The sequence below is a fragment of the Lissotriton vulgaris genome, chromosome 3_1 (assembly GCF_964263255.1).
Source record: "Lissotriton vulgaris chromosome 3_1, aLisVul1.2, whole genome shotgun sequence".
Classification (NCBI taxonomy): domain Eukaryota; kingdom Metazoa; phylum Chordata; class Amphibia; order Caudata; family Salamandridae; genus Lissotriton; species Lissotriton vulgaris.
The window spans coordinates 1,304,151,266-1,304,163,510 of NC_141689.1; the positions used below are offsets into that span (position 1 = coordinate 1,304,151,266).

The 12,245-nt window shown below is 43.4% G+C and overlaps 1 long non-coding RNA gene across 1 annotated transcript; it reads left to right on the forward strand.

Moving 5' to 3' along the window:
• The first annotated feature begins 6,808 nt into the window (after nucleotides 1–6,808).
• LOC147727804 (uncharacterized) lies at nucleotides 6,809–8,438 on the forward strand. Its single transcript, XR_015309513.1, has 4 exons — nucleotides 6,809–6,864; nucleotides 6,961–7,050; nucleotides 7,142–7,236; nucleotides 8,275–8,438. It is a non-coding gene; the product is annotated as an uncharacterized LOC147727804 (long non-coding RNA).
• The last annotated feature ends 3,807 nt before the right edge of the window (nucleotides 8,439–12,245 follow it).

The window sequence follows — 12,245 nt, forward strand, 5'->3', positions numbered from 1 at the left end:
GTTTGGGCACTCTTAGTACGCATTCCATATCTTTTCTTTCTTTCTTTATTCAGAAAAATCGATCAGAATAGAATAAAATACATTCATCCATCAGATTTAAAATTCTAGAGCAAAACAAGCAGTAGACCCGATAAAAACACATACATTATAAAATCTCTAATCCAAGTCCTAAACTTAAATAAAACAATCAATTTTAGTTTGTTTTGAAAAAGCATTGGTTCCTGCGAGCGAACGGCTGCACGAAGGAAGAGCCCAACGCACACACGGAACTCTTCAGCCTCAAGTTGTTTAAGAAAATTATAAGCTCAGCTACAATATCTAGTCGAGTCAAGTCTTGCTTTATTCGTGATAAAACACATAAAATCATTTTCATACATAGAAATCCATAAAAAAAACGTGATTTGTGCTCCTTAAAAATAGAACTATAAACTTTTAAAAATCATAGGTTTAAAAATGTAAAAATATAGAAAACTAAAAATGCAGATGTTTTTATAGCACGTTATTTACAATAGTCTGCCTATAAGTTTTTGTCTAATGGACCATGACCACCCCAGGTATTTAGCAGTTGCTATTAATGTAGGCAATGATGAATTAGTGCGAATAATTCTTAAAGCTACCGCACTACTTGTCGTTCCTAGATTTTTGCACATGGTAGTTAGCCAAATACGTCTGGGTTCCACGTATGATTTACATACAAATAAAAAATGACCAATAGTTTCATTATGCACTCCACAAGATGGACAAGTTTTAGTTGATAGGCCGCCCCACCTGCCAGTCAGAGATCTCAATGGGATAGCACCTGCTCTTATCTGGAAGAGCAACCTCCTGTCCCTTGGGTTAGTGATAACGTCCCAATACAGTTCAAAATTCGGGAGGGACTTTGCTTCCAAGAATCTTCCCGCCATAGACTCTGGGTTGGTTTCCTTCCAGATTCGTCCTGCCACCTTGTCCCAATAGATCTTTTTGAGGACTTGTTTTGTTGGGAAAGACGTACTCTCGATATTTTCCCATAATAGATGTAAACCAAGAACGCACAACATGTTTCTAAGTTCTTTTAACCAACCTATTTTGTGGAAAACATCAGCTCTGATAACATCCTTAAACCCCTCAGTGTAATGTAAAGGTTCAGGTGTTGTCCAGAGTCTGCACCAGTACAGTACTGGGCGAAATCTTGCAAGGTCGACAACCGACTTCCTGCCCAGATCAAACTTAAGTGGTAACAAAGGAGACCCTTTAGGAAGACCAGTAATGAGTCTAAAAAACTTGTTTTCCGTAGTCTGTAATGGTTGCAGATTCTCATAACACCATAATTCTGCACCATAAAGGGATGATCCGAGTGCTTTAGCCTCATACACCTGTAATGCTGGTTTAACCGGTTTTGTTAGGGATTTTCTATGTTCTGAGCCCAATGCACCAGCTATTTGCTTCTGTCTCACAGTTGTAATGTCAATGTGCTTGGTCCATCTTAGGTCATTAGATATGTGGATTCCCAAATATGTAAAAGCGTTTACCACCTCCAGGTGCCTTCCATTCAACAGTTCGGGGGCTGAGGCTACGACGAGGATTAAAAACCATCAGTTTAGTTTTGGCCACGTTTATCTCCAAGCCATGGTCCTTGCAGAATTGATCAAAAATAGATAAAGCGTGCTGTAAACCACTTGGGGTTTTAGATAAAATCAAAGTGTCATCTGCAAACATTAAAATTGGTATTTTGGATCCAGCCAACGAAGGAGCGTCCACATTTGCAGCCAGCATCCGGGCAACAACACCATTTACATATAGCGTGAACAATGTAGGAGCCATTGAGCAGCCTTGACGAACACCCCGTTTGACTGGGAATTCTGGGGTAACCATTCCATATCCTCCCCACTGGATCTTTGCAGAATTTGCCTCGTGGAGCCTCATCAACAGTGACAGAAGATCAAAAGGTAGGCCCAGACTCCTCAACACCTGCCACAGCTTGGCCCTTGGGACCAAGTCAAAGGCAGCCGGCAAGTCAACAAAAGCTGCATACAGGCTGCCATTGCCCAGAACCACGGTTTTCCACTGAAGCAAAGTGAAGCGGAAGACCTGATCCACCGCGCTGACCCGTTTTCGAAAACCTGCCTGGAATTGTGACATAGCGTTATTTTCCTCAGCCCACTCCAAAAGTCTAATATCTAAAAGTTCTTGCCTTCAGCAAGGTAACTAAAAACCTGTTGGTAAAAAGTTGATAAAAGTTGCAGAAAAACAAAAAAGGCATCATTGTTTGTTCTGAGGTACCCTTACATGGGCATGTTCTTAGAGGTTGTGTTGAAACTTGTAAGAAGTTGGCCTGATATATGATGTCTCCAATTCTGGGGGCACATTGTATCAGTCCAAACAATCCCTTATGGTGATGGTTGTAAGTCAACCTTATAGACAAGCTATCCTAAGGGTAGCATGGACTAAGCTAAGCAGCCTTAAAGGCTTAACTCAAGAGGTCATGTTAAGCAAGCTGTTTTACCAATCACAATCCTGTAATATCTAATGAAAGAACAACACACAAGTTATATATTATAAAAATATATGTATTTATTACTATAATCCTCTGTACTCTTTATGATTGCAGCGGCACAAGCATTTAAACAAAAGCACAGTTAAACATATAAAAGTTGCACAATTATGGATGCGGCCCAGGGGCCACTCAAACCATATATTAAAAAAGTGGTATAAGTATCACTAATCAAACAGCGGTCAGGCCTAGGGCCTGGGGAATCGCTGGGAGCAATCGGGGGTAGCAATGCTGAAGTCGGGAAAAGCCCGCGGGATTCGGGTGCAGCGCTGAAAGCACACACATGCACCAATGCAAAGTCAATGGTGCATAAAAGTTACAAAGTTACTGTTAAAGGAGTCTTCCGACTGGACTAGGATTACCAAACTTTAGACTTAGACACTAGAGGTGTATACCAGTGCAGGAGCACCGGTGTTCACGAGTTACCTCACCCACAGGAAGCGGGTGCACGGTACCAAAGTGTGTCGGGTTTCGTCACGCAGTCTGATGGTGCCTGGAGATGATGATGCTGCAGACATCGAGAAGAGAAGTGTCCGGTGTGATCCAAGGGTGGATCAAAGCTGAAGGGTACCTGAAAGCAGAGGGGACAGAGTCTGGGTCACTCAGCAGTGACCAGGGTGGAACCAGGAAGGAGCCAGGCAATGTCAGGCGCAATCAGGTGGTTGTCGAGAAGGTTGTCTCCATTGCTACGTGGACTCTGGGGCACTGAGGATGTCCAGGAGTGGATCACGAGCTGTCCCACGAAGGCTCTCGCTGTCGGCAGTGTCGGCTTCCGGATTGGAGCAAACAAACTTTGGCAAGCGCAACCCACGCAGGATTCGAAGATCGCTTCTTACTCTGACCAGGAAGGTCAGAGCGTGTGCTCCTTTTCAGGGGAGCGAGGGCCAGTGCAGAGCTACCAGACTGGCAGAGCAAACTCAAAGGTTCATTGGTACTGAGGCCGCTAGTCAACGGGCAAGCGACCGGACCAATGCGTTGAGCCAAAAGATGCCAAAGGGCCTCACGCAGCACTCGGTGAGGGTAGAGGGGTGAGCTTTGGTGCAAGAGTGGCTCAGGGCTGGGGCTTCTCAAACCCCAATGCACAGCTTCAAGGAAGCTTCGGGAGCTGCACGGTCAGTGCCTCGTGGTCTTTTCAAGATGGCCGGCCCCACGCTTCAGGTCGCCTCCACGGGTCTCAGCTCTGCAGGGACTGTGGATCGGGCTGTTAGAAGGCAGGCACGCTGGGTATTGTTGATCTCTGATGCTCGAGTTCTGGCAGGAACTGCAACAAAGCAAACGTTGAGGTGCTGGATGGAGCCTGTTTGCACAGGGTGGTCACTCCTTGACCACAAGGGGGATTCTTCAGTCTTCTACGTCGAGTAGGATGTCGAAGGGTCCAGAGTTTTGTTTCATAAGTTTCAGTCAGGATAATCTGATGTGCGTTGGCATTGCTCCCACTCCTATACCAATCTAGTGGGCTGGATCACCTGCTAGGTCCCTCCTATGGGTGGGACCCAGGAAGGGGGTGGTTACACCCCTTTCCCTTTGTCCAGGGTCACGCTGGGACTGGGGGTGGAGTGCCCCAGAACCGGTTTGACTGGATTATGCAAGGGGAAGCCTTGTGCGCCCCAGGCAGTGTCTAGTTTCTTTCAGCCCTCCCTGCCCCAATACACTATCTCCTGTCTGGGGAGGTGTAGCACCTCCCTGCGACAGGAAACCCTTTGTCCAGGCCTCCTCTGCCAAGTTTTGGTCAGCAGCAGGAGGTCAGACTCGTGTTGGTGGCAGCAGCATCCATTTTGTGATTCTGAGGCTCTGGTTAGGATTAACCGCGCTTTAGTAAAGTACCATGTCTTCTCCCTCTAGAAGGGTGGAATGCTATCCCCGTCACCAGGACTGGCGAGGGGATAGTATTCCAAATCGTATGACACCTTACACGATATGTTTTGATAAAGCCAAACCAAAGTTAGCCCATAACCGCTACGGAATATAATGCACTTAAGAGTATATGGTATGGCATTATCCCGGAACAGCTAAGGGAGTTGTTTCCGACAGCTACAGACAGGCTCAGCTCATGCTAGAGCACAATATCAGGTAAAACCGAGCACATAGGAGTGACTTATAGGTTTATATGTGTCCAGATATAGGTTTAGATATAGGTATACTATATCTAAGCAAGGGGTGATTACACCACCTTGCCCCAACTGAGTGATCGGTCAGTTGTGTCAATTTAAGAACCAGCCAGGGGTGGCAAAAGCTATGCTGCAGCCCCTGGTAGGCCTTGGATGCACCTATGCCCTTGGCACCTATAGTGCACTGTATAGGGGCTGACAAGGTGTCCAGTACCAAATCGGTTATGTACCTATAATACATGTCTGTGAATTTAGAGAGAGAACAGCAGGCTGTGGGTCTGATCAGCAGGCCCACAGCCACATTAAGTCGAAAACCAGTGAAGCAAAAAGCAAAAATTGGGGTGACCATAGGATAGCAGACCCTACTCTCCTACAAAAGCCAACTGTGAAACATAACAAGTATTTAACCATGTCAGGCTTGAAGCAAAATAATAAAGCGTGCTCCTAGTTACTCCTGGGCTCCCATATATCATTTGTCATAGTCCTGGCTTCATCACTTAATCTCATGACCCTAACTCATCCAATGACAGGCAAGAAAATTTCACTCAAACATACATCAGACTGTAATACCACCAACATAGTCTACTGTCTTAAATGCCCGTGCGGGAAATTATACGTTGTGAAAACAGAACGTTAATTCAAAATAAGTCTCACCGAGCATAAAAGCACCATTAGGGCCACTAAGAAATGCACACCCATAGCCACGCACTGGGACGAAAGCCACCATAATATTGCACAATTACGTGCACAGATAATTGAGGTGGTACAGAAAAAGGAGGGCCAAGATAACTCCGCTAGACTATTACAGCGAGAAATTTATTGGATTGACTTTTTATGCACAGGCATTCCAAACGGCCTCAATGACCGTGTAGATTTAGGATGTTTCCTATGACGTTTGAAACATTTTTCTACATATTATGGTCTCTCAGTGCCCTCTAATAGATGTAAACACTATATTGACCCACACATCATCTTCACATCATTATCACCTTCACATCACCCTAATGCCTTCAGTTCACTATCCAACACTTAGTGCTTTCTATGACTTGTGGGCAGGGCCGGACTGGGAACCAGAACCGGCCCTGGCAAAGTGCTCGGCAGGCCCCCCTACCCCAACCCCCCCCCCCCCCCCTCCCAGGGAGGGAGGGGGGCGCAACGTCGCTCTGTCTGTGCCTGGGCCGGTTTTCGGCCGTTTTTGTTACAGGGCCGTCTTTGCAGCAAAAACGGCCCTGTAACAAAAACGGCCCCAGGGGCCCAAAACCGGCCCCCAACCATGCGGCCCACCGGGGAATTGCCCGGTGCCCGCAACGGCCAGTCCGGGCCTGCTTGTGGGCAGCCCCAGTTCAATAGAAGTTCCATACATTATATTGTCACACAGTATTATTTGGGATGTTCTTGTATAATGTGCTTTTGGTTCAGTCTATATGACGACTTCATGTTTAACTACTTAGTGACATCAAGTCCACAAACACGCACATTAACCTTTGTATATCTAGACATAGATAATGATTATTTGCATGAATAGTTTGGGACAGAACCTTTCATGGCGCACATGCGCATCAATTAGACAAGCTATTACATTGTGCTGTTGTATCATGGGTAGTATTCTTACCAACCATTCATCATTACAGAGCTGGATGCATCACCATTACATTTATATGAGCGGCGATTACTGGGTCTATATCCTTATAAACTGTTCATTAATGTATATCTGTTTAGTGATGTTTTACACAGTATTCCTGCCACACATTTTAGTGTTTAATCCATTTTATTTATGACTATCGTCTATAAACTAGACAACATGATCCATCTATAACAATGCAACATATACACTTTCGTGCATTCTTTCCGTACTTATTTCATATATTCTCCATATACACAACATGGTATCTATTGTCACCATGGGGAACTCGATCAAATTGTATAACTAAACTTTTCACCAAGAGCGATGATTTTCGGACTCCATGTTTTGTAATCACCTTATCTTATGCTAGCTCCATCCCCTTTACTGGGATTCATTACTGAGATTAGATGTTGTCACTGTATACGCTACTCGAGCCCCACGTGTGAGTTCTACATCATGAAACCACATATCCCATAATCACCAGCAGTGATCCTTAGCATTGGAACTCTTTAAATAGGTGTATGGTAACCCTCCGCGGTTACCCGAACGTCCCAGTCGGAGTTTAGGAGATCGAAGAAGAGCACAACTGAGAAGCCTAGGTAAATGTGCCCTCCGCTCTGCTAATCACATTAGCATCGGTTCTTTTACGTTTTAAGAAACCCTATCATTACAGCCGGTCTTTCTCATTTGTTTAGCGGTTCCCGTTTCCGTCACTATTTGAAGCCGTATCCACCTCAACAGCTACGTTTACGGAGTGTTTTCATATTTATCACTTTCCTCCCAAGGTAACTTACGCAATAACCACAGTGTAAATAGTTTTTCTGTTTACAAGTGAGAGTTATTCAACAGGGAACCTTTCTTTCTCATTTTTTTTAGTAACCATCGCTGAAAAGCTTCTTTCTACGCACCCTTTTGTCAACACACCCGTCGTTACTGCTCCTGACATTCTCGGGATAGTATCCCACTAGTAGGTATGTGCTGCCAATCATTTCTACGGATCTATGAGCACGTTGTAGTTTTAGAATACTTTTTATCTTTTAATTTAGTATTTCTTTATGTACACAGCTGCACACTGCAAGTTTCACTGGGTTCCGAGATTTTCATCACTAAGCATTTTTTGTATGCCACAGTTACTTATCATCCTCTCTTCTCGTTTTCGGTAGCCAGACTAATAACCAATGCTTTAATGAAATGTATCGTTTTTCACTCTCCCTAAGTTCTGTCATTGATTGTCCAGTTAGCTTAGCAGCAGCACATGCTTGTTCCATATTTATTCAGTCAATATACTCGCACATGAAATTGAGAGGACACAGTGTGTCATATGAATTAGTATAATTATTTAGTCCACAGATGTATACATGTAATTGTCATGACACACAGAGTATCATATGAATCAGGATATTGCAACGTTCTCTGAGCATTCTAATGATGCAACTTGTAAAACTGTATATTCTATTCAGGTCTAACTAATATTTTTATCTAATGAACAAGTCACTATAGGCTTTCCTTATCATATCATCGTGTTTCTTCACAGTTGTAGGGAGTGAATTTTATGCTTACTTTTTTGCACCCAGACCGGGTTTGATATTATGTTGATGATACATTATGTTCACTTCTTTTTACTTATATGGTTCACTTGTTACACAAACGTAAGACCCTCCAGCAGGCATGATGATTTACTTTTTTGCACCTAGACTGGGTTCAACAGTATGTCACTGATATATTATGTTTATGTTTGTTCACCTGCTTGGTTCACTTGCGATATGAATGTAATACCCTCCAGAAGGCATGATGTGATCCCCATATTATAAGATGGGTTATACAATCTATAACTAATCATGTAGGTCTATTTAGTTAGAACATCCATTTAGGTTCTAATTCGTTTTTCAATGTACAATGCTCTATATTACTATGTCTCCCCTTTAGTGTCCTTCTATTTTTATATATCTCACTATAAGCTGTAAATATTATCAATATTTTGTACTGATTAGCCTTTCTGTATGTTCTAGGATTTTTCCCCTGAGGAAGGGTACCTCCGGGTCCCGAAATGCATCGGGCTTCGATTTTCAAGATCATCAATTTACACCTTACTGTGTATCACCCATAATCAATGTTTTAATGTATACATGTTGCACAAAAGTTCTATGAATATAAATTAAACAATAGAACGAGATATTCGTCACTGTCTATTGAGTACCAAATAATTTGAACATAAGTTTGTTCCGTATTGTTGGAAAAAGGAGTTTTCCAGTAGGAACAGTGCGCACTACAAGTAGGTTTCCCCTACTTAGTTGTTTTCTTTATTTCTTGTGCTAGCCAACACATTTCAGTAGTGCCGCACCCTTGGATTAGCATTAGTTTCTAGCAACTCTGCTGATTACACCCCAAGTGCTCCTCTCACATCTACATCTCTGATCAGCAGGCCCACAGCCACATTAAGTCGAAAACCAGTGAAGCAAAAAGCAAAAATTGGGGTGACCATAGGATAGCAGACCCTACTCTCCTACAAAACCCAACTGAGAAACATAACCAGTATTTAACCATGTCAGACTTGAAGCAAAATAATAAAGAGTGCTCCTAGTTACTCCTGGGCTCCCATATATCATTTGTCATAGTCCTGGCTTCATCACTTAATCTCATGTAGGCTGCAACCATTGGTTTTAAAGACTCAGCATTAAACCTGGCCTTCTTTAGCTTTGCCGACAGTAAAGAGCCCACCTATTTCCTATCCAGATCTAAACATGAGATGGGATCTAAAAAGGCATGACCAATACCGATTTCCCCCCCAGTGCTTTTTTAACATAAGCTAACCAGGGGTTTATCACATGCCAGAGAATCAGCGATTATATCTTTGGTTATCGACAATACCCCCAACTGCCATACAGACCACCACAACATTACAAGCCTCATGCAAACAATCACTCTGATAGGTCAGTTCTATCTCTCTATGTCAAATGTAGTGGGGGGTTGAAATAGGAACTGCTAAAATTGTCCTGCAAAGTCTGTTTTCCTCACTTTGCAATACGGAGGTGTCTGAGATACCCCAGATTGCTGCCCCATAATTTGTAATATATAAACACTGAACCTTATAAATCTGTAACAAGGGGCTCAGCGACCTTCCCCCACAGGGTTAGGTAGATTCAGTTAAGTATTGCTTGCATGAGTTTTAACCTATTGTGAGATACATGTGGAGCCCAGGATCCAGAGGAACTACTAGTGATGCCAAAAATGAGAATTTTTCAATCTTAATCAGTCTGTTGGTACCAACAGTAATGCCAGGTAAGCGTGACTTGTACAGACCACAGGACATAATATAACATTTCGTAAAATTAGTCCGCAAATCCAAACCAGCCATAAAATCCACGAATGAGTTAACTGGGTGTTACAAAGCCTGCGGGATATGAACAATTGAAATGGCATCATCCGCACTAATTAGCGAAGGAAGGAAGACACCGTTGACAACCAATAAAAATGTGAGCTGAGATTATTGATACAAAAAATGAAAAGCAGGGGCATGCTCACAGCCTTTTCTTACTCCATGATCGGTCTAAAATGTATCTGTGACTTCGCCACCTCGACCAAACCTCACCCTGGCATTTATATCGATGTGCAGGACTATTAATATATTTACAAAACCACTTTCTAGCCCCACTTCTAATAGGCATTTCCACAACTTATATTTATTAACACAGTCAAATGCCATAGAGAGATCCATAAAGGCTAAGTAAAGTGGTCACTGTGTACTTCCTGCTTATTAGATTTAGGTTCTATTGTGCTGATTCCAGCACGAAAACCATATTGGCTGGTATGTAAGATGCTATTGTCGGTTACACAATCACTGATTCTATTATATAGAATATCCTTCTGAGAATGTTTGCAGGAATGTCTAGTAAGGATATGTGTCGATAGAACGGTCACCCTTCTTCAAAATTGGAACTATGGTTGAACTTTTTTCAGGAGCTCGTCATGTTGGACTCTGCTAGGTTGTTGTACACAACCCCTGACACTGTGAAATAATCAGTCACCTCCTACAGCGAAAATTGTATTAATTCAGGGCAAGCCAACTGTCTCACCAAGTAACTTATGCCATTTTCCTCAGGAGCCGAAAAATATGTGAATAATGGGATAGCCAGTCCTCACTGTTTATGCGACAGATAATATGAGGCAACCTCTGATCAAATGCACGCATATTATTACCTGCACCCCTGAAGAGTTTACCGTTTTTAGTCTGGGCAGTGTGCCTCAGTGTCTCCCATTGCTGTTAGGATTTCATCACGCCTAGAACTTAATGCCAATGTATACTGTTTCTGCAGAGAGATAATCAAAGCGCGATCTCAGTGTGGGGTTTGCTCTGGAGCGTTCCTTATTAAACCAATGGCACATGAGGACTAGATCCATGTTCTCCGTATGCACACTTTCCATGAATAAAGTAGATCTGCCAGTTTCCAGCAAACCCAAGATTATCACTGGACGGGTATAAATCTTTTAAGGGTGATCACAATCCTGAACTATATCTGGGAAGGAACAGTCAGCTCGAATTCAAACGAGTTGTGAGCGCCATAAGTTAGTATTAATATTTTTTCTTTGTGATGGGAATTGTATTAGATTATAATAAACAATCATTTAATCAATTACAGAATTACTATTCCTACCCCTAAAAGTAAAAAAGCAAAATGATCAGCCCCTACCCAATTCATTATATTCAACATATCGGCTGCAGCTAAAAATACCCTGCAGTTCCCTGCCCCATATACCCCCAACATCTGTCCCTTCTGCTATTGTGCAGATCATGGGTCCCTGGCAATTTAGCATTAACATCTCCTCCCATGCAGAAATATATGCAAGGCCTCCACAAGGGAATTCCATATCAATGGCAATTTGAAAGTAATGTCACAAAACTATCAAAGAACGCGGAATCACTCGCAACCCAAGCAGGAGAGCTCAATATTTCGGAGCTAGACTTTAAGGAACTGGCAATAGTTTCTGTTTCATGGCTGCCATCAACAATGACTGCCTCAAATAATGTTCAGAAAAAAGTGCAACTGTGTGGACAAACATGGTGATTAGGAGAGGAATCAAGGCTATAATGTTTTGCTAACCATTGTTGCCTGCGACTAACTGCCCCTCTACTGCATGTCGTCTGACCTTCTGGAGGCCATGCACCCATAATGGAGGCCTAGTGAAGTTGTTTGTCTGGCCGTGCTGATTTTCATACCCAACATTTCAGCATGGAGGGTGGTGCACTCTCCTTCTGCTTCAGGTTTGTGCCTTTTGGCCTGGCACTGCTTTTGAAAGATCCATTATCTTAGACAAGAGCTCTGTGGTGCTTTCAGCAGCTCAGCTGGACATGCATAGGATGGGAACAGGGATACTTTTAAACTGACCTCGGGCTTCAGCAGTGCACACATGCATGTTCAGAAAGAGCTGCTGGCATCTACACTCCCATGCCCTATTATATACTAGGGACTTAGAGGTAGTTTCAATCTTCCTGCCCTATTATGTACTAGGACCTTATAGGGTAGGTCATGCCAATCTCAGGGGTATCCCAACCCATAGTGTACCCTAGTGTATGTAGGTGTTTTCATTGTATGCTAAGTGTCTCTTTCAGCATAGCACTGGCCCTGGGCCTGGTTTAGCAGAGCACAGGGTCAGTCAGAGTCAGTTAACACCAGTTCCAGTCAGCAAAAAGTTGCCGGTGCCCAGGGCACAGGATGACTTTGGAACAGAAATCAACACAGCACCACCTGGTGACTGATTCCCTGCTGGGTAGTCCCTCCTGTGAGGTTGATGGGGCTCAGTATTTAGTAGGTAAATGTAAATGTGTTTCGATTTATATAGCGCAACACTTTAACCCAGGGGTCTGAAGGCGCTTGCTTAGGGAACCCGTCCTGGTATTCCCCTGTGAGATACCCCGGCCGGGTATCCACAAGGTGAAAGCCAGGCATCCCGCCGCGAGGGGCCGTAGTGGAGATTAAGCAAG